Raw genomic sequence first — 24,437 nt, forward strand, 5'->3', positions numbered from 1 at the left:
CAACATTCACATGATTGAGCCAATGAGGACAATTAAGGCCACCGTGAGCAGAAGAGAAACCAAACAGCACATCATAAGGTAGGGTTGCTACTCTGAGCTCCCGGGTGACGTCATGAGGGTGGAGCTCTGCAATCCACATAGTATGTGTCCAATGATTGGTTATACCCAGGCCCCGCCTATGAAATGACGTCAGCCAGATACTTCAACGCAGCAACCCTATCTTATGTTCTCCTGTTTGGACCATCCCCCGTTCCAACCCCACCTATCAGATGACGTCATCGGAATACTTCAACACACCAACTCTACCTTATGTTCTCCTTTTTTGACCGCCTTCCGCCCAGAGTCGCATTGCAGTAGTTGGCCGAGCATATTAAAGAGTCGACATTCACATGTATGAACGAGCCAACGAGGCCAAGAAAGGCCACCGTGAGAGGAAGAGAAACCAAACAGCACATCATAAGGTAGGGTTGCTTCTCTGAGCTCCCGGATGATGTCATGAGAAGGGCGGGGCTCTGAACCCACAAATTATCTGATCAATGATTGGTCGGTCAATCCCAAACCCCACCTATCAGACGACGTCAGCCAACAGGTTCAACGCAGCAACCCTATCTTATGTGCACCTGTTTGGACCGTCTTCAGCTCAGAGTCTCATTTCAGCAGGATAAAGCCGCCGTAATTTCGCATAATCCAGCGAGGCTAACTAAACAAGGCCACCGTGACAAGAAGAGAAACCAAACAGCACAACATAAGGTAGGGTTGCTACTCTGAGTTGCCCGAGTGACGTCATGAGAAGGGCGGGCTATTGTATATACAAACAATCTGATCAATGATTGGTCGGTCATGCCCAAGAGCCACCTATCATGTGACGTCATCCTTATGTTCTGTTTGTAGCGTCTTCTGCTCAGTGTCGCATTTCAGCATTTGCCCGAGCGTTATTATCATTATTATTATTGTTATTATTATTATTACCATAAGGAGATCATTATTGTTATTATTATTACCAAAAGGAGTCTTCTAGCCAGCGAGGCCAAGAAAGGCCTCCGTGAGCGGAAGAGAAATCAAACAGCACAATATAAAGTAGGGTAGCTACTCTGAGTTGCCCGAGTGACGTCATGAGAAGGGCGGGATTTTGTACCTATAAGGCATCTGACCAATGATTGGTCATGTCCAAGCCCCACCTATGAAATGACGTCATCCTGCTACTCCAATAGAGCAACCAACCTTATGTTCTCCTATTTGTACGGTCTTCCGCCCGGAGTCGCATTTCAGCAGTTGACCGAGCTTATTAAAGTATGAGTCAACAACATTCACATGAATGAGCCAACGAGGCCAAGAAAAGGCCACCGTGAGCGCAAGTGAAACCAAACAGCACGTCATACGGTAGGGTTGCTACTTTGAGCTCCCGGGTGATGTCATGAGAAGGGCGGGGCGCTGAACACATATATTATCTGATCAATGATTGGTCGGTCAATCCCAGTCGGTCGGTAAGTTCCAGACCCCATCTATCAGATGACGTCTTCCGGGTACTTCAACACACCAACCATTCCTCAAGTTCTCCTTTTTGGACCGTCTTTCGCCCATAATCGCATTCCAGTAGTTGACCGAGCTTATTAAAGAGTCGACATTCAAATGAATGGGCCAATGAGGCCAAGAACGGCCACCGTGAGCCTAAGAGAAACCAAACAGGACGTCATACGGTAGGGTTGTATTCTGAGTTCCCGGGTGACGTCATAAGGGTGGAGCTCCGTAATGCACATAGTATGTGTCCAATGATTGGTTGTACCAAGGCCATGCCTATGAGATGACGTCAGCCGTGTACTTCAACGCAGCAACCTGTTTGCACCGTCTTCCTCCCAGAGTTGCATTTCACTAGTTGACCGAGCTTATTCAAGAGTCAACATTCACATGATTGAGCCAATGACACCGATTAAGGCCACCATGTTTGGAAGAGAAACCAAACAGGACATCATAAGGTAGGGTTGCTACTCTGAGTTCCCGGGTGACGTCATGAAGGTGGAGCTCTGTAATCCACATAGTATGTGTCCAATGATTGGTTATACCCAGGCCCCGCCTATCAGATGATGTCAGCCAGATACTTCAACGCAGCAACCCTATCTTATGCTCTCCTGTTCAGACCGTCTTCCCCCCAGAGTCGCATTTCAGCAGGATAAAGGCGCCTTCATTTCACATAATCCAGCGAGGCCAAACAAGGCTACCGTGAGCGGAAGAGGAACCAAACAGCACAACATAAGTTAGGGTTGCTACTCTGAGGTACCCGGGTGACGTCATGAGAAAGGCGGGGTTCGGAACCCACAAATTATCTGATCAATGATTGGTCGGTCATTTCCAATCCCCACCTATCAGATGACGTCATCCGGCTACTTCAACGCAGTAACGCTACCTTATGTTCTCCTATTTGGACCATCTTCCGCCCAAATTCGCATTTCAACAGTTGACCGAGCTTATTAAAGAGTCAACATTTGCATGAATGAGCCAGCGAAGCAAAGAAAGACGACGTGAGGGGAAGAGAAACCAAACAGGACATCATAATGTAGGGTTGCTACTCTTACCTCCCGTGTGACGTCATGAGAAAAGCGGGGCTGTGAACAAAAATTATCTGATCAATGGTTGGTCGGTAAGTTCCAAACCCCACCTATCAGATGACGTCTTCCGGGTACTTCAATACACCAACCCTTCCTCATGTTCTCCTTTTTGGACCGTCTTCCGCCCATAATCGCATTGCAGTAGTTGACCGAGCTTATTAAAGAGTCGATATTCAAATGAATGGGCCAGTGAGGCCAAGAAAGGCCACTGTGAGCCTAAGAGAAACCAAACAGGACATTATAAGGCAGGGTTGCTACTCTCAGTTCCCGGGTGACGTCATGAGGGTGGAGCTCTGTAATCCACATAGTATGTGTCCAATGATTGGTTATACCCAGGCTCCGCCTATCAGATGACGTCAGCCAGATACTTCAACGCAGCAACCCAATCTTATGTTCTCCTATTTGGATCGTCTTCTGGTCAGAGTCGCATTTCAGCATTTGCCCGAGCTTTATTATTATTTTTTTTTTTTTCTTTTTTTTTTTTATACTTTGTCGCTGTCTCCCGCGTTTGCGAGGTAGCGCAAGGAAACAGACGAAAGAAATGGCCCAACCCCCCCCCCCCCATACACATGTACATACACACGTCCACACACGCAAATATACATACCTACACAGCTTTCCATGGTTTACCCCAGACGCTTCACATGCCTTGCTTCAATCCACTGACAGCACGTCAACCCCTGTATACCACATGACTCCAATTCACTCTATTTCTTGCCCTCCTTTCACCCTCCTGCATGTTCAGGCCCCGATCACACAAAATCTTTTTCACTCCATCTTTCCACCTCCAATTTGGTCTCCCTCTTCTCCTCGTTCCCTCCACCTCCGACACATATATCCTCTTGGTCAATCTCTCCTCACTCATTCTCTCCATGTGCCCAAACCATTTCAAAACACCCTCTTCTGCTCTCTCAACCACGCTCTTTTTATTTCCACACCTCTCTCTTACCCTTACGTTACTTACTCGATCAAACCACCTCACACCACACATTGTCCTCAAACATCTCATTTCCAGCACATCCATCCTCCTGCGCACATCTCTATCCATAGCCCACGCCTCGCAACCATACAACATTGTTGGAACCACTATTCCCTCAAACATACCCATTTTTGCTTTCCGAGATAATGTTCTCGACTTCCACACATTTTTCAAGGCTCCCAAAATTTTCGCCCCCTCCCCCACCCTATGATCCACTTCCGCTTCCATGGTTCCATCCGCTGACAGATCCACTCCCAGATATCTAAAACACTTCACTTCCTCCAGTTTTTCTCCATTCAAACTCACCTCCCAATTGACTTGACCCTCACCCCTACTGTACCTAATAACCTTGCTCTTATTCACATTTACTCTCAACTTTCTTCTTCCACACACTTTACCAAACTCAGTCACCAGCTTCTGCAGTTTCTCACATGAATCAGCCACCAGCGCTGTATCATCAGCGAACAACAACTGACTCACTTCCCAAGCTCTCTCATCCCCAACAGACTTCATACTTGCCCCTCTTTCCAGGACTCTTGCATTTACCTCCCTTACAACCCCATCCATAAACAAATTAAACAACCATGGAGACATCACACACCCCTGCCGCAAACCTACATTCACTGAGAACCAATCACTTTCCTCTCTTCCTACACGTACACATGCCTTACATCCTCGATAAAAACTTTTCACTGCTTCTAACAACTTGCCTCCCACACCATATATTCTTAATACCTTCCACAGAGCATCTCTATCAACTCTATCATATGCCTTCTCCAGATCCATAAATGCTACATACAAATCCATTTGCTTTTCTAAGTATTTCTCACATACATTCTTCAAAGCAAACACCTGATCCACACATCCTCTACCACTTCTGAAACCGCACTGCTCTTCCCCAATCTGATGCTCTGTACATGCCTTCACCCTCTCAATCAATACCCTCCCATATAATTTACCTGGAATACTCAACAAACTTATACCTCTGTAATTTGAGCACTCACTCTTATCCCCTTTGCCTTTGTACAATGGCACTATGCACGCATTCCGCCAATCCTCAGGCACCTCACCATGAGTCATACATACATTAAATAACCTTACCAACCAGTCAACAATACAGTCACCCCCTTTCTTAATATTATTATTAATATTATTATTATTATTGTTATTATTATTACCATAAGGAGTCTTCTAGCCAGCGAGGCCAAGAAAGGCCTCCGTGAGTGGAAGAGAAATCAAACAGCACAATATAAAGTAGGGTTGCTACTCTGAGTTGCCCGAGTGACGTCATGAGAAGGGCGGGATTTTGTACCTATAAGGCATCTGACCAATGATTGGTCATGTCCAAGCCCCACCTGTGAAACGACGTCATCCGGCTACTTCGGTAGAGCAACCCACCTTATGTTCTCCTATTTGTACCGTCATCCGGCCAGAGTCGCATTTCAGCAGTTGACCGAGCTTATCAAAGAGTGAGTCAACATTCACATGATTGAGCCAATGAGGCCAATTAAGGCCACCGTGAGCGGAAGAGAAACCAAACAGGAAATCATAAGGTAGGGTTGCTACTCTGAGTTCTCGGGTGACGTCATAAGAGTGGAGCTCTGTAATCTACATAGTATGTGTCCAATGATTGGTTATACCCAGGACCCGCCTATCAGATGACGTCAGTCGGGTACTTAAACGCAGCAACCCTAGGGATCTTATGTTCTCCTGTTTCGACCATATTCCGCTAAGAGTCGCATTTTAGCAGGATAAAGCTGCCGTCATTTTACGTAATCTAGCGAGGCTAAACAAGGCCACCGTGAGCGGAAGAGGAATCAAACAGCACAACATAAGGTACCGTTGCTACTTTGAGTTTCCCGAGTGACGTCATGAGAAGGGCGGGATTTTGTACCTATAAACCATCTGACCAATCGATTGATCATGTCCAATCCCCACCTATCAGACGACGTCATCCGGCTACTTCAACGCAGGAACCCTACCTTATGTTCTCCTATTTGGACCGTCTTCCGCCCAGAGTCGCATTTCAGCAGTTGACCGAGCTTATTATAGAGTCAACATTTGCATGAATCAGCCAGCGAGGCAAAGAAAGACGACGTGATGGGAAGAGAAACAAAACAGCACATCATAAGGTAGAGTTGCTACTCTGAGCTCCCGGGTGATGTTATGAGATGGGCGGGGCGCTGAACACACAAATTATCTGATTAATGATTGGTCGGTCAATCCCAAACCCCGCCTATCAGATGACGTCAGCCGACTACTTCATTGCAGAAACCCTAATTATGTTCTCCTGTTTGGACCGTCTTCCGTACAGAGTCGCATTTCAGTAGTCGACCAACCTTATCAAAGAGTTAACATTCACATGATTGAGCCAGTGAGGTCAAGTAAGGCCACCGTGAGCAGAAGAGAAACCAAACAGGACATCATAAGGTAGGGTTGCTACTCTGAGTTCCCGGGTGACGTCATGAGGGTGGAGCTCTGTAATCCACACAGTATGTGTCCAATGATTGGTTATACCCAGGCCACGCCTGTCAGATGACTTCAGCCGGGAACTTAAACGCAGCAACCCTAGGGATCTTATGTTCTCTTGTTTCGACCATCTTCCGCTCAGAGTCAGGAATTTTAGCAGGATAAAGCCGCCGTCATTTTACATAATCTAGCGAGCCTAAACAAGGCCACCGTGAGCGGAAGAGGAACCAAACAGCACAACATAAAGTAGGGTTGCTACTCTGAGTTGCCCGAGTGACGTCATGAGAAGGGCGGGATTTTGTACCTATAAACCATCTGACCAATGATTGGTCATGTCCAAGCCCCACCTATCAGACAACATCATCCGGATACTTCAACGCAGCAACCCTACCTTATGTTCTCCTATTTGGACCGTCTTCCGCCCAAATTCGCAATTCAGCAGTTGACCGAGTTTATTAAAGAGTCAACATTTGCAAGAATAAGCCAGCGAGGCAAAGAAAGACGACGTGAGGAGAAGAGAAACCAAACAGGACATCATAAGGTAGGGTTGCTACTCTGAGCTCCCGGGTGACATCATGAGGGTGTAGCTCTGTAATCCACAAAGTATTTATCCAATGATTGGTTATACCAAGGCCCCTTCTATCAGATGACGACAGCAGGGTGCTTCGACGCAGTAACCCAATTTATGTTTTCCTTTTTGGACCGTCTTCCGCTCAGAGTCACATTCAGCAGGATAAAGCTGTCCTCATATCACATAAGCCAGCGAGATTCAAACAGGAGCACAGTGAACGGAAGAGGAACCGAACAGCACAACATAATGTAGGGTTGCCACTCTGAGCTACCCGAATGAAGTCATGAGAAGGGCGTGGCTCTGAACCCACAAATTATCTGACCCCGTGAGCGAAAGAGGAATCAAACAGCACAACATGAGGGCTGAGTTATGACCCACACCGCCGTCGCCAACCTGTGTGCTACACACCACCAGCTGCAACGATGGCCGCTATCCACCCCACCACCTGAATCTCAGCCACAACACCCTGCCCCCACACACCACTCCGCCCACAATGAGTAGTATCAACCCCACAGCCAGGCCTCAACCCCCTGTTTACCAAATCATTCTCCCTAACCATCTCACTTTGCACACCACCTCGACCAAAACACCCTATATCTGCCACCCTATCATCAAACACATTCAACACACCTTCAAAATACTCACTCCATCTCCTTCTCACATCAGGAACAGATGAAGAAAGGCCACTTCCACTCACATCCATTCTCTAGTTGTCATATGTAATGCACCAAAACCACAGCTCCCTATCTGCAGCCAGGCCCCACAGACCTTTCCATGGTTCTATCCATTGACAGCACCTTTACCCCAGTATACCAGAGTGTTCCAATTTACTTCAGTCATAATACTGATAATAATGATAATGATAATGATAATGATTTTTCTTTTCATACATGGTTGCCTTTTCCCGCTTGGGCGAGGTAGTCTCAAGAACAGATGACAGAGCTGAGCCCTAGAGCAAAAATTCCTCTGAGTTACCAGGATGACGTCATCATAAGGGCGGGGTTTTATATATACAAACTATCTGATCAATGATTGGTCGGTCATGCCCAGGCCCCGCCTATCAGATGACGTCAGCCGGGTACTTCATAGCAGCAACCCTACCTCATGTTCTGTTTGGACCGTCTTTCGCTCAGAGTGCCCATTTTTTACCATAAAGTGTCGTCCATTCAAATGGCCCAGCGAGGTTAAGAAAGTCTGAGCTACCTGGTGACGTCATGAGAAGGGCGGGGCTCTGAACCCAGAAAATATCTGCCTAAAGATTTGGTCGGTCATGCCCAGGCCCCGCCTATCAGATGACGTCAGCCCGGTACTTCATAGCAGCAACCCTATCTTATGTTCTCCTGTTTGGACCGTCATCCGCTCACAGTTGGATTTCAGCAGTTAGTTAATTGTGTTTTTTTTTTTTACCATAAACAATTATCATTTTGCGTGAGCAGGCGACGCCAAGAAAGGCCTCCGTGAGCGAAAGAGGAACTAAACAGCACAACATAAGGTAAGGTTGCTACTCTGAGTTGCCCGAGTGACGTCATGAGAAGGGAGGGATTTTGTACCTATAAACCATCTGACCAATGATTGGTCATGTCCAAGCCCCACCTATCGGACGACGTCATCCGGGTACTTCAACGCAGGATCCCTACCTTATGTTCTCCTGTTTGGATCGTCTTCCAAACACAGTCGCGTTTCAGCAGTTGACCAAGTTTGTCAAAGAGTCAACATTCACATGAATGAGCCAACGAGGCCAAGAAAGGCGACCGTGAGCGGAAGGGAAACCAAATAGGACATCATAAAGTAGGGTTGCTACTCTGATCTCCCGGGTGACGTCATGAGGGTGGAGATCTGTAATCCACAAAGTAACTGTCAAATGGTTGGTTATACCAAGGCCCTGTCTATCAGATGACGTCAGCCGGGTACTTTAACACAGCAACCCTATCTTATGTTTTCCTTTTTGGACCGTCTTCCTCTCAGAGTCGCATTTCAGCAGGATAAAGCCGTCGTCATATCACATAAGCCAGCGAGGTCAAACAAGGCCACCGTGATCGAAAGAGGAACCAAACAGCACAACATAAGGTAGGGTTGCTACTCTGAGTTGTCCGAGAGACGTCACGAGAAGGGCGGGGCTCTGAACCCACAAATTATCTGATCAATCATTGGTCGGTAAGTCCAAAGCCCCACTTATCAGAAAACGTCATCCAGGTACTTAAACAAACTAAAACTATCTTATGTTCTGTTTGGACCGTCTTCTGGCCTGAGTCACATTTCAGTAGTTGCACGAGCTTTTTTTTATTATCATTATTACCATAATGTGGCAGTTAGATGATGTTTCGGACTCTGTTGGGTCCGGCGACTTAGGTTGCCGACTTAGGCACAGCGACCTTCCAGCACCGCTCACCTTCCAGTGCGGCCGTCGCGCGGTAGCAATGGGCAGCCCTGCCAAGGCGTCCACCGCCCGCCCGACAACCCGCCCTCAGGAACTGGTACCTGCCTGTGGGGGCCACGGGAGAACAGCCTAATCCCGCACACCCTAAGCCGACAAAGGGGAGATGACCTTACGCCTGCCCGGTGGGCCGACACCAGATGTTCGAGGCAGAATCTGACTATTAGCCTGTGCTCTTGGACCACATCCTGTGAAGGGAGTGGGTCCAGGTTAGGGCTTTGACACTGCACACCTCAAGGTCCCGGTATGTCAACCCTAGCCCTCTGAGAGCACTCACGCTTTCCTGACACCATGCACCTCGCCAACTCAGGGTGGCCGAAGACACGTGCATGGTGTCTTTCCCGGTGTATTCCCGTACGCCTTGTAAGACTTCCGGGGTACCGTAGTAGCTGCACTTGTACTGATGTGCAGCTGAAAGCGGGAAGTGAATCCCAGAGACCTGGGTGTCAATTATGTAGGCCTCTGTACCTTTGGAAGCCACGATGTCCGGCTTCCTAAAGGACCCCACAATCGGAATGCGCGGCTCGCAGGACACCTGAAAACCTCTTTGTCTCAGTCGCCCGGCCAAATAGGCACAGATGTTGTCGTGCCGTTTTACCTTCCCGCCATGTGTACGAGGCGTACCCGGCTTCTGGCAGGTATCACAGGGGCCGTTGATCTCGGGCCGGCCTCTGGACGCCCTGGCAGGGGTGGGTAATGCGCCTATCCGCACTTGGACGGCCTTCACGTAGTCGGCACCGGACAGGAAACGGTTCCCGCTGTTCACCCATCTGCTCACCTGAGGCACAGTGGCAGATGGAGCAAGAGCCGCACCGTCGACCGTGCTGACCAGGTTAGCCCTCCATACGTGCTGGCGTTCGATCTTACTCCCCGCCTGTTGACCGGCAATACATGCGGGTCCAGACCAGCGCTGCAGCTTGCTCAACATTGCAGGCTCCCGGACAGCCGCATGAATCACTGGGTCGGTCGAGGTGAGCAGTTTTCCGAACCGCGCTAGTTTATTTAGCCGGACGGTTGAAACAAAGTCTGGTATACCCAGCCCACCATCTCCAGCTGTCGAGTGGAAGAATGCACAGGGCACGTCATGGGCTAGGTGCAGCCAGCGGCGAACCGCCACTCGCACTTGCCTGTCATGCGTGCTAACTGAGTCTTATATAATTCCCCCAACACCAGTCGATGCATGAGTTTGGGCATCAGATGCTCCACAAGCAACGCAATCCGCTGTTGAGGTTTTAGAGGGGCTCTGGTGATGTTTCGTAGCCCCTCTTCTAGCAGAGCCCCGTATGACTTACGCCGACCCCCGGTCCCGACGAGAATTCAGAGGTACTTATACTCGTCCTTAGCGCTCATGGAACCGACAGCGCTACCCAAGACTTGGAACGTCCTGTTTTTATTGACGTACCAAGTCTTGCGCTTGCCGTCGACCTCCATGCTGAGGGTACGACACTTCCCTGGGTTGACCTGAAGCCCACCCCCCGCGAGGGTCGCAGCCATCACGCCCATTGCCTTCTGCAAGCCAGTAGACGTCTGGGCAACCAGAACCAAATCATCGGCAAAAGCCAATGCTGATACGGTTTTGTCTCACAACTTAACCCCTACACCGGTCTCCTTCACCCACGCGATTCCCTCGTCAATCACAAGGTTGAAGAGAATCGGTGATAATGGGTGAACCTGTTTGACCCCACGAGTCATATTAATCTTCTCCGACATCCCGTCGCTGCCTTCAATGTTAGTGAAGGCTAGGTCGTACGTCGACATAATGTATGTCCTGACGAGGGCAGGGATGCCCTTCCGCGACATGGCCCGCTCGATAGTGCTATGATTAACACTATCGAATGCTTTGGCCATGTCGAGGAATGCCAGGTGCACACCGTGGGCGTGTGCCCGCGCACGACCGACGATCGCATCCAAGATCGTGAGGTTCTCGAGGCATCCGTCCACTGGAACGAATGCCTTTTGAGCTTCATCGATCTGGACGAGGCTCGAGATGCGGCTGCTCAAGATCTTATGGAGCAGGCGGACTACGGCACAGGAGATGGTGATAGGCCTGTAGTCCTTGGGTTCGGTTGGGTTGGGGACCTTAGGTATCAGCACCGTTCTGTTAGCCTTCAATGGCTCTGGTCACGCAGACGTAGCTAACCAGAGGTTGAACATTTTGGCCAGAACCCTCGGAGGAATGGACTTCAGCAACCGAGTCGACATTCCATCAGGTCCAGGAGCAGATGTTCTGGTGGCTTTGAGGTGGTGTGCTACCTCGTCTACGGTATTAAGTCAAAGTCGGTAATGGCACGTTCGTCCGGCTCAGATGGTCGAGAGAAGAGAGCCTCCCAAAAGGGATTGAGGCGTTCCGGCCAAACCGAAGTTGGCGGTACCTCCCAATCACCTTTGAGTACCTGTCCAGCAGCCAAAGATCTATTCTCACGATAGTGTCTCTATACTTTGCGGTATTGCTCCCTTCTAAGCCGGTTCCCAAGCAAAGGAACCTCCTCCGCGCGGCGTACGCGGCCTGAGTTCGTCGACTGCCTTGAACCACCTCCAACACGATTCGGGCGGTCTTGGGGCGAGTTGCAGGAGCTTAGCATCTGTGATGCGTGCTCTGCAACTGCCTTGGTTGCGGCGAGGCTGTCACCCTGACGCAAGTGGTCAAGGGCTTCATTTAGGACGTCCTCGCCCCACGATGTACTTGTGGGGACGAGTAGTATGCGTCGAAATAAGCGACAGTCTCCGCCACAAAGGAGGCAATCGATTGAGATGGGGACTGGGGGACCCGCGGAATGACTGGAACAGATCAAACCGTGGGAGGAATGGTCATCTCACCACTGGCTTCCGCACTCGCGTACATCCCTGTACGTGGTGCTTCCCCCGGGGCGTCATTCCGCGTGTTGCTTCGCGTTGTGGCTGGGACACGCCTCTCAATCGGCGCACCATCCAGCACCTCGCTCTCACCAGTTTCCTGGAGGAGGTTTAAGTTAAAGGTCAGTTCCTGAACCTTGGACTTATACGGTGGCCTTTTTTTGGCCACGTTGCCTCATTCATGTGAATGTTGACTCACTCTTTAATAAGCTCGGTCAACATCTGAAATGCGACTCTAGGCGGAAGACGGTACAGATACGAGAACATAAGGTGGGTTGCTCTATTGAAGTAGCCGGATGACTTCGTTTCATAGTTGGGCTTGTACATGACCAATCATTGGTCAGATGCCTTATAGGTACAAAATCCCGCCCTTCTCATGACGTCACTCGGGCAACTCAGAGTAGCAACCCTACTTTATATTGTGCTGTTTGATTTCTCTTCCGCTCACGGAAGCCTTTCTTGTCTTCGCTGATTAGAAGACTCCTTATGGTAAAAATAATAACAATAATAACAGTAATAAACCTCGGGCAAATGCTGAAATGCGATACTGAGCAGAAGACGGTCCAAACACAACATAAAGATGACGTCAGATGATAGGTGGCTCTTGGGTATGACCGACCAATCATTGATCAGATTGTTTGTATATACAATACCCCGCCCTTCTCATGATGTCACTCGGGCAACACAGAGTAGCAACCCTACCTTATGTTGTGCTGTTTGGTTCCTCTTCCGGTCACGGTGGCCTTGTTTAGTTAGCCTCGCTGAATTATGTGAAATGACGGCGGCTTTATCCTGCTGAAATGCTACTCTGAGCAGAGGACGGTCCAAACAGGAGAACATAAGATAGGGTTGCTGTGTTGAAGTTGTCGGCTGACGTCATCTGATAGGTTGGGTTTGGAACTTAACGACCAATCATTCATCAGATAATTTATGTGTTCAAAGCCCAGCTCTTCTCATGACGTCACTCGGGAGCTCAGAGTAGCAACCCTACCTTATGATGTCCTATTTGGTTTCTTTCCCCCTTACGTCGCCTTTCTTGGCCTCGCTGGCTCATTCATATGAATGTTAATTAACTCTTTGATAAGCTCGGTCAACTGCTGAAATGCGACTTTGGGCGGAAGACGGTCCAAATAGGAGAGCATAAAGTAGGGTTGCTGCGTTGAAGTAGCCGGATGACGTCATCTGATAAGTGGGGCTTGGAATTAACCGACCAATCATTGATCACATAATTTTTGGGTTCCGAACCCCGCCTTTCTCATGACGTCACCCGGGTACCTCAGAGTAGCAACCCTACCTTATGTTGTGTTGTTTGATACCTCTTCCGCTCACGGTAGCTTTGTTTGGCCTCGCTGGATTATGTGAAATGAAGGCGCCTTTATCCTGCTGAAATGCGACTCTGAGCGGAAGACGGTCTAAACAGGAGAACATGAGATAGGGTTGCTGCGTTGAAGTACCTGGCTGACGTCAACTGATAGGCGGGGCCTGGGTATAACCAATCATTGGACACATACTATGTGGATTACAGAGCTCCACCCTGATGACGTCACCCGGGAACTCAGAGTAGCAACCCTACCTTATGATGTCCTGTTTGGTTTCTCTTCCGGTCACGGTGGCCTTACTTGGCCTCGTTGGCTCAATCATGTGTATGTTGACTCTTTGATAAGCTCGTTCAACTACTGAAATGCGACTCTATTCGGAAGACGGTCTAAATAGGAGAACATAAGTAGGGTTGCTGCAATGAAGTACTCGGCTGACGTCATCTGATAGGTGGGGTTTGGGATTGACCGACCAATCATCGATCAAATAATTTGTATGTTCAGCGCCCCGCCCTTCTCACAACATCACCCGGGAGCTCAGAGTAGCAACCGTACCTTATGATGTGATATTTGGTTTCTCTTTCGGTCACGGTGGCCTTGTTTAGTTAGCCTCGCTGGATTATGTGAAATGACGGTGGCTTTATCCTGCTGAAACTCGACTCTGAGCGGAAGACGGTCCAAACAGAAGAAAAGATAGGGTTGCTGCGTTGAAGTACCTGGCTGACGTCATCTGATTGGCGTGGCCTGGGTATAACCAATCATTGGACACATACTATGTGGATTACAGAGCTCCACCCTCATGACGTCACCCTGGAACTCAGAGTAGCAACCCTACCTTATGATGTCCTGTTTGGTTTCTCTTAGGCTCACGGTGGCCTTAATTGGCCTCACTGGCCATGTCGACTGAATGTCGACTCTTTAATAAGCTCGGTCAATTGCTGCAATGCGATTATGGGCGAAAGACGGTCCAAAAAGGAGAACATAAGGTAGGGTTGGTGTGTTAAAGTACACGGAAGACGTTATCTGGTAGGTGGGGTTTGGAACTTACCGACCAACCATTGATCAGATAATTTGTGTGTTAAGAGCCCCGCTCTTCTCATGACGTCACCCGGGGGTTCACAGGAGCAACCCTACCTTATGATGTGCTGTTTGGTTTCTCTTCCCCTCACATCGTCTTTCTTGGCCTCGCTGGCTCATTCATGCAAATGTTGACTCTTTGATAATCTCGGTCAACTACTGAAATGCGAATTTGGGCGGAAGACGGTCCAAATAGGAGAACATAAGGTAGTGTTGCTGCGTTGAAGTATCCGGATGACGTCGTCTGATAGGTGAGGCTTGGACATGACCAATCGATTGGTAAATGGTTTATAGGTGCAAAGTCCCGCCCTTCTCATGACGTCACTCGGGCAACTCAGAGTAGCAACCCTACTTTATATTGTGTTGTTTGATTTCTCTTCCGCTAACGGAGGCCTTTCTTGGCCTCGCTGGCTAAAAGACTCCTTATGGTAATAATAATAACAATGATAATAATAATAAAGCTCGGGCAAATGCTGAAATGCGACAATTAGCAGAAGACGCTCCAAACAGAACATAAGGATGACGTCAGACGATAGGTGGCTCTTGGGTATGACCGACCAATCATTGATCAGATTGTTTGTATATACAATACCCCGCCTCAGAGTAGCAACACTACCTTATGTTGTGCTGTTTGGTTCCTCTTCCGGTCACGGTGGCCTTGTTTAGTTAGCCTCGCTGGATTATGTGAAATGATGGCGGCTTTATCCTGCTGAAATGCGACTCCATGCGGAAGACGGTCCAAACAGGAGAACATAAGATAGGGTTGCTGCGTTGAACTTGTCGGCTGACGTCATCTGATAGGTGGGGTTTGGGATTGACCGACCAATCATTGATCAGATAATTTGTGGGTTCAGAGCCCCGCCCTTCTCATGACATCATCCGGGAGCTCAGAGAAGCAACCCTACCTTATGATGTGCTGTTTGGTTTCTCTTCCGCTCACGGTGGCCTTTCTTGGCCTCGTTGTCTCGCTCATACACGTGAGTGTCGACTCTTTATTAAGCTCGGTCAACTACTGCAATGCGACTATGGGCGGAGGACGGTCAAAAAATGAGAACATAAGGTAGGGTTGGTGTGTTGAAGTATTCAGATGACGTCATCTGATAGGGGGGGTTTGGAAATTACCTGGCTGCAGCGATGGCCGCTATCCACCACACCACCTGAATCTCAGCCACAACACCCTGCCCCCACACACCACTCCGCCCACAATGAGTAGTATCAACCCCACAGCCAGGCCTCAACCCCCTCTTTACCAAATCATTCTCCCTAACCATCTCACTTTGCACACCACCTCGACCAAAACACCCTATATCTGCCACTCTATCATCAAACATATTCAACAGACCTTCAAAATACTCACTCCATATCCTTCTCACATCAGGAACAGATGAAGAAAGGCCACTTCCACTCACATCCATTCTCTAGCTGTCATATGTAATGCACCAAAACCACAGCTCCCTATCTGCAGCCAGGTTCCACAGACCTTTCCATGGTTCAATCCATTGACAGCACGTTGACCCCAGTATACCAGAGTGTTTCAATTTACTTCAGTCATAATACTGATAATAATGATAATGATGATTATGATAATGATAATGATAATGATTTTTCTTTTCATACATGGTTGCCTTTTCCCGCTTGTGTGAGGTAGTCTCAAGAACAGATGACAGAGCTGAACCTCAGAGCAAAAATTCCTCTGAGTTACCCGGATGACGTCATCATAAGGGCGGGGTTTTGTATATACAAACTATCTGATCAATGATTGGTCGGTCATGCCCAAGCGCCACTTATCATATGACGTCATCCGAGTACTTCAACACAGCAACCCTATCTTATGTTCTCCTGTTTGGACCGTCTTCCTCTCAGAGTCGCATTTCAGCAGGATAAAGCCGTCGTCATTTCACATAAGCCAGCGAGGTCAAACAAGGCCATCGTGATCGGAAGAGGAACCAAACAGCACAACATAAGGTAGGGTTGCTACTCTGAGTTGCCCGGATGACGTCATGAGAAGGGCGAGGCTCTGAACCCACAAATTATCTGATCAATGTTTGGTCGGTAAGTCCCAAACCTAACCTATCAGAAGGCGTCACAGGGTACTTCAACGCAGCAACTCTGTCGTCACAGGGTACTTCAACGCAGCAACTCTATCTTATGTTCTGTTTGGACTGTCTTCCGCTCAGAGTTGGTTTCCACCAGTTGATCTTCATTTTTTGTTTTTCTTACCACAAAGAATTGTCATTTCGCATGAGTCAGCGAGGCCAAAATAGGTCTCCGTAAGCGGAAGAGGAACTAAACAGCACAACATAAGGTAGGGTTGCTACTCTGAGTTACCCGAGAGACGTCATGAGAAGGGCGGGGCTCTGAACCCACAAATTATCTGATTAATGATTGGTCGGTAAGTCCCAAGCCCCACCTATCAGAAAACGTCATCCAGGTACTTCAACAAACCAAAACTATCTTATGTTTTGTTTGGACCGTCTTCTGCTTAGAGTCGCATTTCAGCATTTGCCCGAGCTTTTTTTATTATTATTATTACCATAAGGAGTCTTCTAGCCAGCGAGACCTAGAAAGGCCTACGTGAGCGGAAGAGAAATCAAATAGCACAACATAAGGTAGGGTTGCTACTCTGAGTTACCCGGATGACATCATGATAAGGGCGGGGTTTTGTATATAGAAACTATCTGATCAATGATTGGTCGGTCATGCCCAAGCGCCACCTATCATATGACATCATCTGGGTACTTCAACGCAGCAACCTTACCTTATGTTCTCCTGTTTGGACCGTCTTCAGCTCAGAGTGCCCTTTTTTTTTACCTTAAAGTGTCGTCATTCAAATGAGCCAGCGAGGTTAAGAAAGTCTGAGCTATCGGGTGACGTCATGAGAAGGGCGGGGCTCTGAACCCACAAAATATCTGCCCAAAGATTTGGTCGGTCATGCCCAGGCACCACCTATGAGATGACGTCAGCCGGGTACTTCAACACAGCAACCCTATCTTATGTTTTCCTTTTTGGTTCGTCTTCCACTCAGAGTCGCATTTCAACAGGATAAAGCCATCGTCATTTCAAATAAGCCAGCGAGGTCAAACAAGGCCACCGTGAGCGGAAGAGCAACTAAACAGCACAACATAAGGTAAGGTTGCTACTCTGAGTTGCCCGAGTGACGTCATGAGAAGGGCGGGATTTTGTACCTATAAACCATCTGACCAATGATTGGTCATGTCCAAGCTCCACCTATCACACGACGTCATCCGGCTACTTCAACGCAGGATCCCTACCTTATGTTCTATGTGGACCGTCTTCCGCAAAGAGTCACATTTCAGTACTAGACTGAGCTTATTAAAGAGTCAACATTCACATGAATGAGCCAGCGAGGCCAAGAAAGGCGACCGTGAGTGGAAGAGAAACCAAACAGGACATCATAAGGTAGGGTTGCTATTCTGAGCTCCCGGGTGACGTCATTAGGGTGGAGCTCTGTAATCCACAAAGTATCTGTCCAATGATTGGTTATACCCAAGCCCCGTCTATCAGTTGACGTCAGCCAGGTACTTCAACACAGCAACCCTATCTTATGTTCTCCTTTTTGGACCGTCTTCCGCTCAGAGTCGCATTTCAGCAGGATAAAGCCGTCCTCATATCACATAAGCCAGCGATATTCAAACAAGAGCACAGTGAACGGAAGAGGAACCGAACAACACAACATAATGTAGGTTGCCACTCTGAGCTACCCGAATGAAGTCATGAGAAGGGCTTGGCTCTGAACCCACAAGTTATCTGACCCCGTGAGCGAAAGAGGAATCAAACAGCACAACATGAGGGGTGAGTTATGACCCACACCGCCGTCGCCAACCTGTGTGCTACACACCACCAGCTGCAACGATGGCCGCTATCCACCCCACCACCTGAATCTCAGCCACAACACCCTGCCCCCACACACCACTCCGCCCACAATGAGTAGTATCAACCCCACAGCCAGGCCTCAACCCCCTGTTTACCAAATCATTCTCCCTAACCATCTCACTTTGCACACCTCCTCGACCAAAACACCCTATATCTGCCACTCTATCATCAAACACATTCAACAGACCTTCAAAATACTCACTCCATCTCCTTCTCACATCAGGAACAGATGAAGAAAGGCCACTTCCACTCACATCCATTCTCTAGCTGTCATATGTAATGCACCAAAACCACAGCTCCCTATCTGCAGCCAGGCCCCACAGACCTTTCCATGGTTCATCCATTGACAGCACGTTTACCCCAGTATACCAGAGTGTTCCAATTTACTTCAGTCATAATACTGATAATAATGATAATGATGATTATAATAATGATAATGATAATGATTTTTCTTTTCATACATGGTTGCCTTTTCCCGTTTGGGTGAGGTAGTCTCAAGAACAGATGACAGAGCTGAACCTCAGAGCAAAAATTCCTCTGAGTTACCCGGATGACGTCATGGTAAGGGCGGGGTTTTGTTATACAAACTATCTGATCAATGATTGGTTGGTCATGCCCAAGCGCCACTTATTTTATGACGTCATCTGTTGCTACTCTGAGTTCCCGGGTGACGTCATGAGGGTGGAGCTCTGTAATCCACAAAGTATCTGTCCAATGATTGGTTATACCCAGGCCCCGTCTATCAGATGACGTCAGCCTGCTTCTTCAACACACCAACCCAACCTTATGTTCTCTTTGGACCGTCTTCCGCCCAGAGTCACATTTCAGCCGTTGACCGAGCTTATCAAAGAGTCAACATTCATATAAATGATGATGAGTCAGCAAGGCCAAGGAAGGCGACCTGAGTGGAAGAGAAACCAAACAGCACATCATAAGGTAGGGTTGCTACTCTGAGCTCCAGAGACTTCATGAGAATGGAGAGGCTCTGAACACACATATTATCTGATCAATGATTGGTTGATAAGTTCCAAGCCCCACCTATAAGATGACGTCATCCGGGCAATTCAGCACACCATCCCTACCTTATATTCTCCTTTTTAGACCATCTTTCGCCTAAAGTCGCATTTCAGCAGTTGACCGAGCTTATTAAAGGAGTCGACATTCACATGAATGTGCCAGCGAGGCCAAGAAAGGCCACCGTGAGCGGAAGAGAAACCAAACAGCACAACATAAGGTAGGGTTGCTACTCTGAGCTACCCGGGTGACGTCATGAGAAGAGTGGGGCTCTGAACCCACAAATTATCTGATCAATGATTGGTCGGTCAATCCCAATCCACACCAATCAGATGACGTCATCCGAATACTTCACCGCTGCAACCCTACCTTATGTTCTCCTGTTTGGACCGTCTTCCCCTCAGAGTGCCCTTTTTTTACCATAAATATCGTCACTCAAATGAGCCAGCGAGGTTAAGAAAGACCTCCGTGGGTGGAAGAGGAACCAAATAGCACAACATAAGGGAGGATTGCTGCGTTGAGTTACCGGGTGACGTCATGAGAAGGGCGGGGCTCTGAACCCACAAAATATCTGCCCAAAGATTTGGTCGGTCATGCCCAGGCCCCGCCCATCAGATGACGTCATCCGGGTACTTCATAGCAGCAACCCTATCTTATGTTCTCCTGTTTGGACCGTCTTCCGCTCAGAGTTGGGTTTCACCAGTTGATCCTGTTTTTGTTGTTTTACCATAAACAATTGTCATTTCAAATAAGCCGGCGACGCCAAGAAAGGCCTCCGTGAGCGGAAGAGGAACTAAACAGCACAACATAAGGTAAGGTTGCTACTCTCAGTTGCCAGAGTGACGTCATGAGAAGGGCGGGATTTTGTACCTATAAACCATCTGACCAATGATTGGTCATGTCCAAGCCCCACCTATCACACGACGTCATCCGGCTACTTCAACGCAGGATCCCTACCTTGTGTTCTCCTGTTTGGACCGTCTTCCGCACAGAGTCGCATTTCAGCAGTTGACCGAGCTTATTAAACAGTGAACATTCACATGAATGAGCCAGCGAGGCCAAGAAAGGCCACTGTGAGCGGAAGAGGAACCAAACAGCACAACATAAGGTAGGGTTGCTTCTCTGAGTTACCCGGATGTCGTCATGATAAGGGCGGGGTTTTGTATATACAAACTATGTGATCAATGATTGGTCGGTCATGTCCAAGCGCCACCTATCATATGACATCATCCGGCTACTTCAACAGCCATGAGGGAGCGGCCGACGACCGTTCACCCACTTGCCCACATTGTGGGAAGACCTTCGCCAGCTATCAGGGCCGTAGGGGTCCACGAGAGGCAGGCACATGCCGGCTCCTTTCACCAGGAGCTGCCTAACAGGCACGATCTGTCCAAGGCTCGGTGGTCTGATGAGGAGATTGAGCTCCTCGCCAGGGCTGAGGCAGGGATGGCAGCTGGTCCCTCACTAGTTGCCGGGCAGGGCTTGAACCAGCTGTTGCGGGAGACTGTTCCTTCTAGGACGGTCGAAGCGATCAAAGGTCTCCGACGCAAAGCGTCGTATAAGACCAGGGTTCAGGAACTGACTTTGAATTTAAACCTCCTCCAGGAAACTGGTGAGAGTGAGGTGCTGGATGGTGCGCCGATTGAGAGGCGTGTCCCAGCCACAACGCGAAGCAACACGCGGAATGACGCCCCGGGGGAAGCACCACGTACAGGGATGTACGCGAGTGCGGAAGCCAGTGGTGAGATGACCATTCCTCCCACGGTTTGATCTGTTCCAGTCATTCCGCGGGTCCCCCAATCCCCATCTCAATCGATTGCTTCCTTTGTGGCGGAGACTGTCGCTTATTTCGACGCATACTACTCGTCCCCACAAGTACATCGTGGGGCGAGGACGTCCTAAATGAAGCCCTTGACCACTTGCGTCAGGGTGACAGCCTCGCCGCAACCAGGGCAGTTGCAGAGCACGCATCACAGATACTAAGCTCCTGCAACTCGCCCCAAGACCGCCCGAATCGTGGTGGAGATTGTTCAAGGCAGTCGACGAACTCAGGCCGCGTACTCCGCCCGGAGGAGGCTCCTTTGCTTGGGAACCGGCTTAGAAGGGAGCAATACCGCAAAGTATAGAGACTCTATCGTGAGAATAGGTCTTTGGCTGCTGGACAGGCACTCAAAGGTGATTGGGAGGTACCGCCAACTTCGGTTGGGCCGGAACGCCTCAATCCCTTTTGGGAGGCTCTCTTCTCTCGACCGTCTGAGCCGGACGAACGTGCCATTACCGACTTTGACTTAATACGTGAACAACTGGCAGAGATCATAATCGTAGACAAGGTAACACACCACCTCAAAGCCACCAGAACATCTACTCCTGGACCTGATGGAATGTCGACTCGGTTGCTGAAGTCCATTCCTCCGAGGGTTCTGGCCAAAATGTTCAACCTCTGGTTAGCTACGTCTGCGTTGCCAGAGCCATTGAAGGCTAACAGAACGGTGCTGATACCTAAGGTCCCCAACCCAACCGAACCCAAGGACTTCAGGCCTATCACCATATCCTGTGCCGTAGTCCGTGTGCTCCATAAGATCTTGAGCAGCCGCATCTCGAGCCTCGTCCAGATCGATGAAGCTCAAAAGGCATTCGTTCCAGTGGACGGATGCCTCGAGAACCTCACGATCTTGGATGCGATCGTCGGTCGTGCGCGGGCACACGCCCACGGTGTGCACCTGGCATTCCTTGACATGGCCAAAGCATTCGATAGTGTTAACCATAGCACTGTCGAGCGGGCCATGTCGCGGAAGGGCATCCCTGCCCTCGTCAGGACATACATTATGTCGACGTACGACCGAGCCTTCACTAAGACTGAAGGCAGCAACGGGATGTCGGATAAGATTAATATGACTCGTGGGGTCAAACAGGTTGACCCATTATCACCGATTCTCTTCAACCTTGTGATTGACGAGGGAATCGCGAGGGTGTAGGAGACCGGTGTAGGGGTTAAGTTTGGAGACAAAACAGTATCAGCATTGGCTTTTGCCGATGATTTGATTCTGGTTGCGCAGACGTCCACTGGCTTGCAGAAGGCAATGGACGTGATGGCTGCGACCCTCGCGGGGGGTGGGCTTCAGGTCAACCCAGGGAAGTGTCGTACCCTCAGCATGGAGGTCGACGGCAAGCGCAAGACTTGGTACGTCAATAAGAACATTACGTTCCAAGTCTTGGGTAGCGCTGTCGGTTCCATGAGTGCTGAGGACGAATACAAGTACCTCGGGATTCTCGTCGGGACCGGGGGTCGGCGTAAGTCATACGGGGCTCTGCTAGAAGAAGGGCTACGAAATATCACCAGAGCCCCTCTAAAACCTCAACAGCGGATTGCGTTGCTTGTGGAGCATCTGATGCCCAAGCTCATGCATCGACTGGTGTTGGAGGAAGTATATAAGACTCAGTTGGTGCGCATGGACAGGCAAGTGCGAGTGGCGGTTCGCCGCTGGCTGCGCCGAGCCCATGACGTGCCCTGTGCATTCTTCCACTCGACAGCTGGAGATGGTGGGCTGGGTATACCAGACTTTGTTTCAACCGTCCGGCTAAATAAACAAGCGCGGTTCGAAAAACTGCTCACCTCGACCGACCCAGTAATTCAGGCGGCTGTCCGGGATCCTGCAGTCTTCAGCAAGCTGCAGCGCTGGTCTGGACCCGCATGTATTGCCGGTCGACAGGCATGAAGTAAGACCGAACGCCAGCACGTATGGAGGGCTAACCTGGTGAGCACAGTCGACGGTGCGGCTCTTGCTCCATCTGCCACTGTGCCTCAGGTGAGTAGATGGGTGAACAGCGGGAACCGTTTCCTGTCCGGTGCCGACTACGTGAAGGCCGTCCAAGTGCGGATAGGCGCATTACCCACCCCTGCCAGGGCGTCCAGAGGCCGGCCCGAGATCAACGGCCTCTGTGATACCTGCCAGAAGCCGGGTACGCCTCGTACATATGGCGGGAAGGTAAAACGGCACGACACCATCTGTGACTATTTGACCGGGCGACTGAGACAAAGAGGTTTTCAGGTGTCCTGCGAGCCGCGCATTCCGATTGTGGGGTCCTTTGGGAAGCCAGACATCATGGCTTCCAAAGGCACAGAGGCCTACATAATTGACACCCAGGTCTCTGGGGTTCACTTCCCGCTTTCAGCTGCACATCAGTACAAGTGCAGCTACTACGGTACCCCGGAAGTCTCGCAAGGCGTACGGGAATACACCGGGAAAGACACCGTGCACGTAACATCTTCCACCCTAAATTGGCGAGGTGCATGGTGTCAGGAAAGCGCGAGTGCTCTCAGAGGGCTAGGGTTGACATACCGGGACCTTGAGGTGTGCAGTGCCAAAGCCCTAACCTGGACCCACTCCCTTCAGAGGATGTGGCCCAAGAGCACAGGGTAGCAATCGGGCCTGCCTTGTCCATCTGGTGTCGGCCACCGGGCAGGCTAAAGGTCATCTCCCCATTGTTGGCTTAGGGTGTGCGGGACAAGACTGTTCTCCCGTGGCCCCCACAGGCAGGTACCAGTTCCTGAGGGCGGGTTGTCGGGCGGGCGGTGGACGCCTTGGCGGGGTTGCCCATTGCTCCCGCGCGACGGCCGCACTGGAAGGTGAGCGGTGCTGAAAGGTCGCTGTGCCTAAGTCGGCAACCTAAGTCGCCGGACCCAACAGAGTCCGAAACATCATCTAACTGCCACCTTAAAACTTATCTCGACCTGTGCTATCAGCATTCTGGCCTATAGTCTTCCCCTTACAGTATCCATACACTCTTTCCAATTAACAACTTCCTTCACTATCAATACGTAGCTTAGCTGACAGTTAAGACATTCGCACAGCATATAGATCTTCCCCCATTGCACATTACTAACTGGCAATAGTGAAAAAAAAAAAATAAAAAGGTAGGGTTGCTACTCTGAGCTACCCGGGTGACGTCATGAGAAGGGCGGGGTTCTGAACCCACAAATTATCTGATCAATGTTTGGTCGGTAAGTCCCAAGCCCCACGTATCAGAAATCGTCATCCAGGTACTTCAACAAACCAAAACTATCTTATGTTTTGTTTGGACCGTCTTCTGCTCAGAGTCGCATTTCAGCATTTGCCCGAGCTTTTTTTATTATTATGATTACCATAAGGAGTCTTCTAGCTAGCGAGGCCAAGAAAGGCCTACGTAAGCGGAAGAGGAATCAAACAGCACAACATAAGGTAAGGTT

This window comes from Panulirus ornatus, chromosome 60 (genome assembly GCF_036320965.1).
Source record: "Panulirus ornatus isolate Po-2019 chromosome 60, ASM3632096v1, whole genome shotgun sequence".
NCBI classification, from domain to species: domain Eukaryota; kingdom Metazoa; phylum Arthropoda; class Malacostraca; order Decapoda; family Palinuridae; genus Panulirus; species Panulirus ornatus.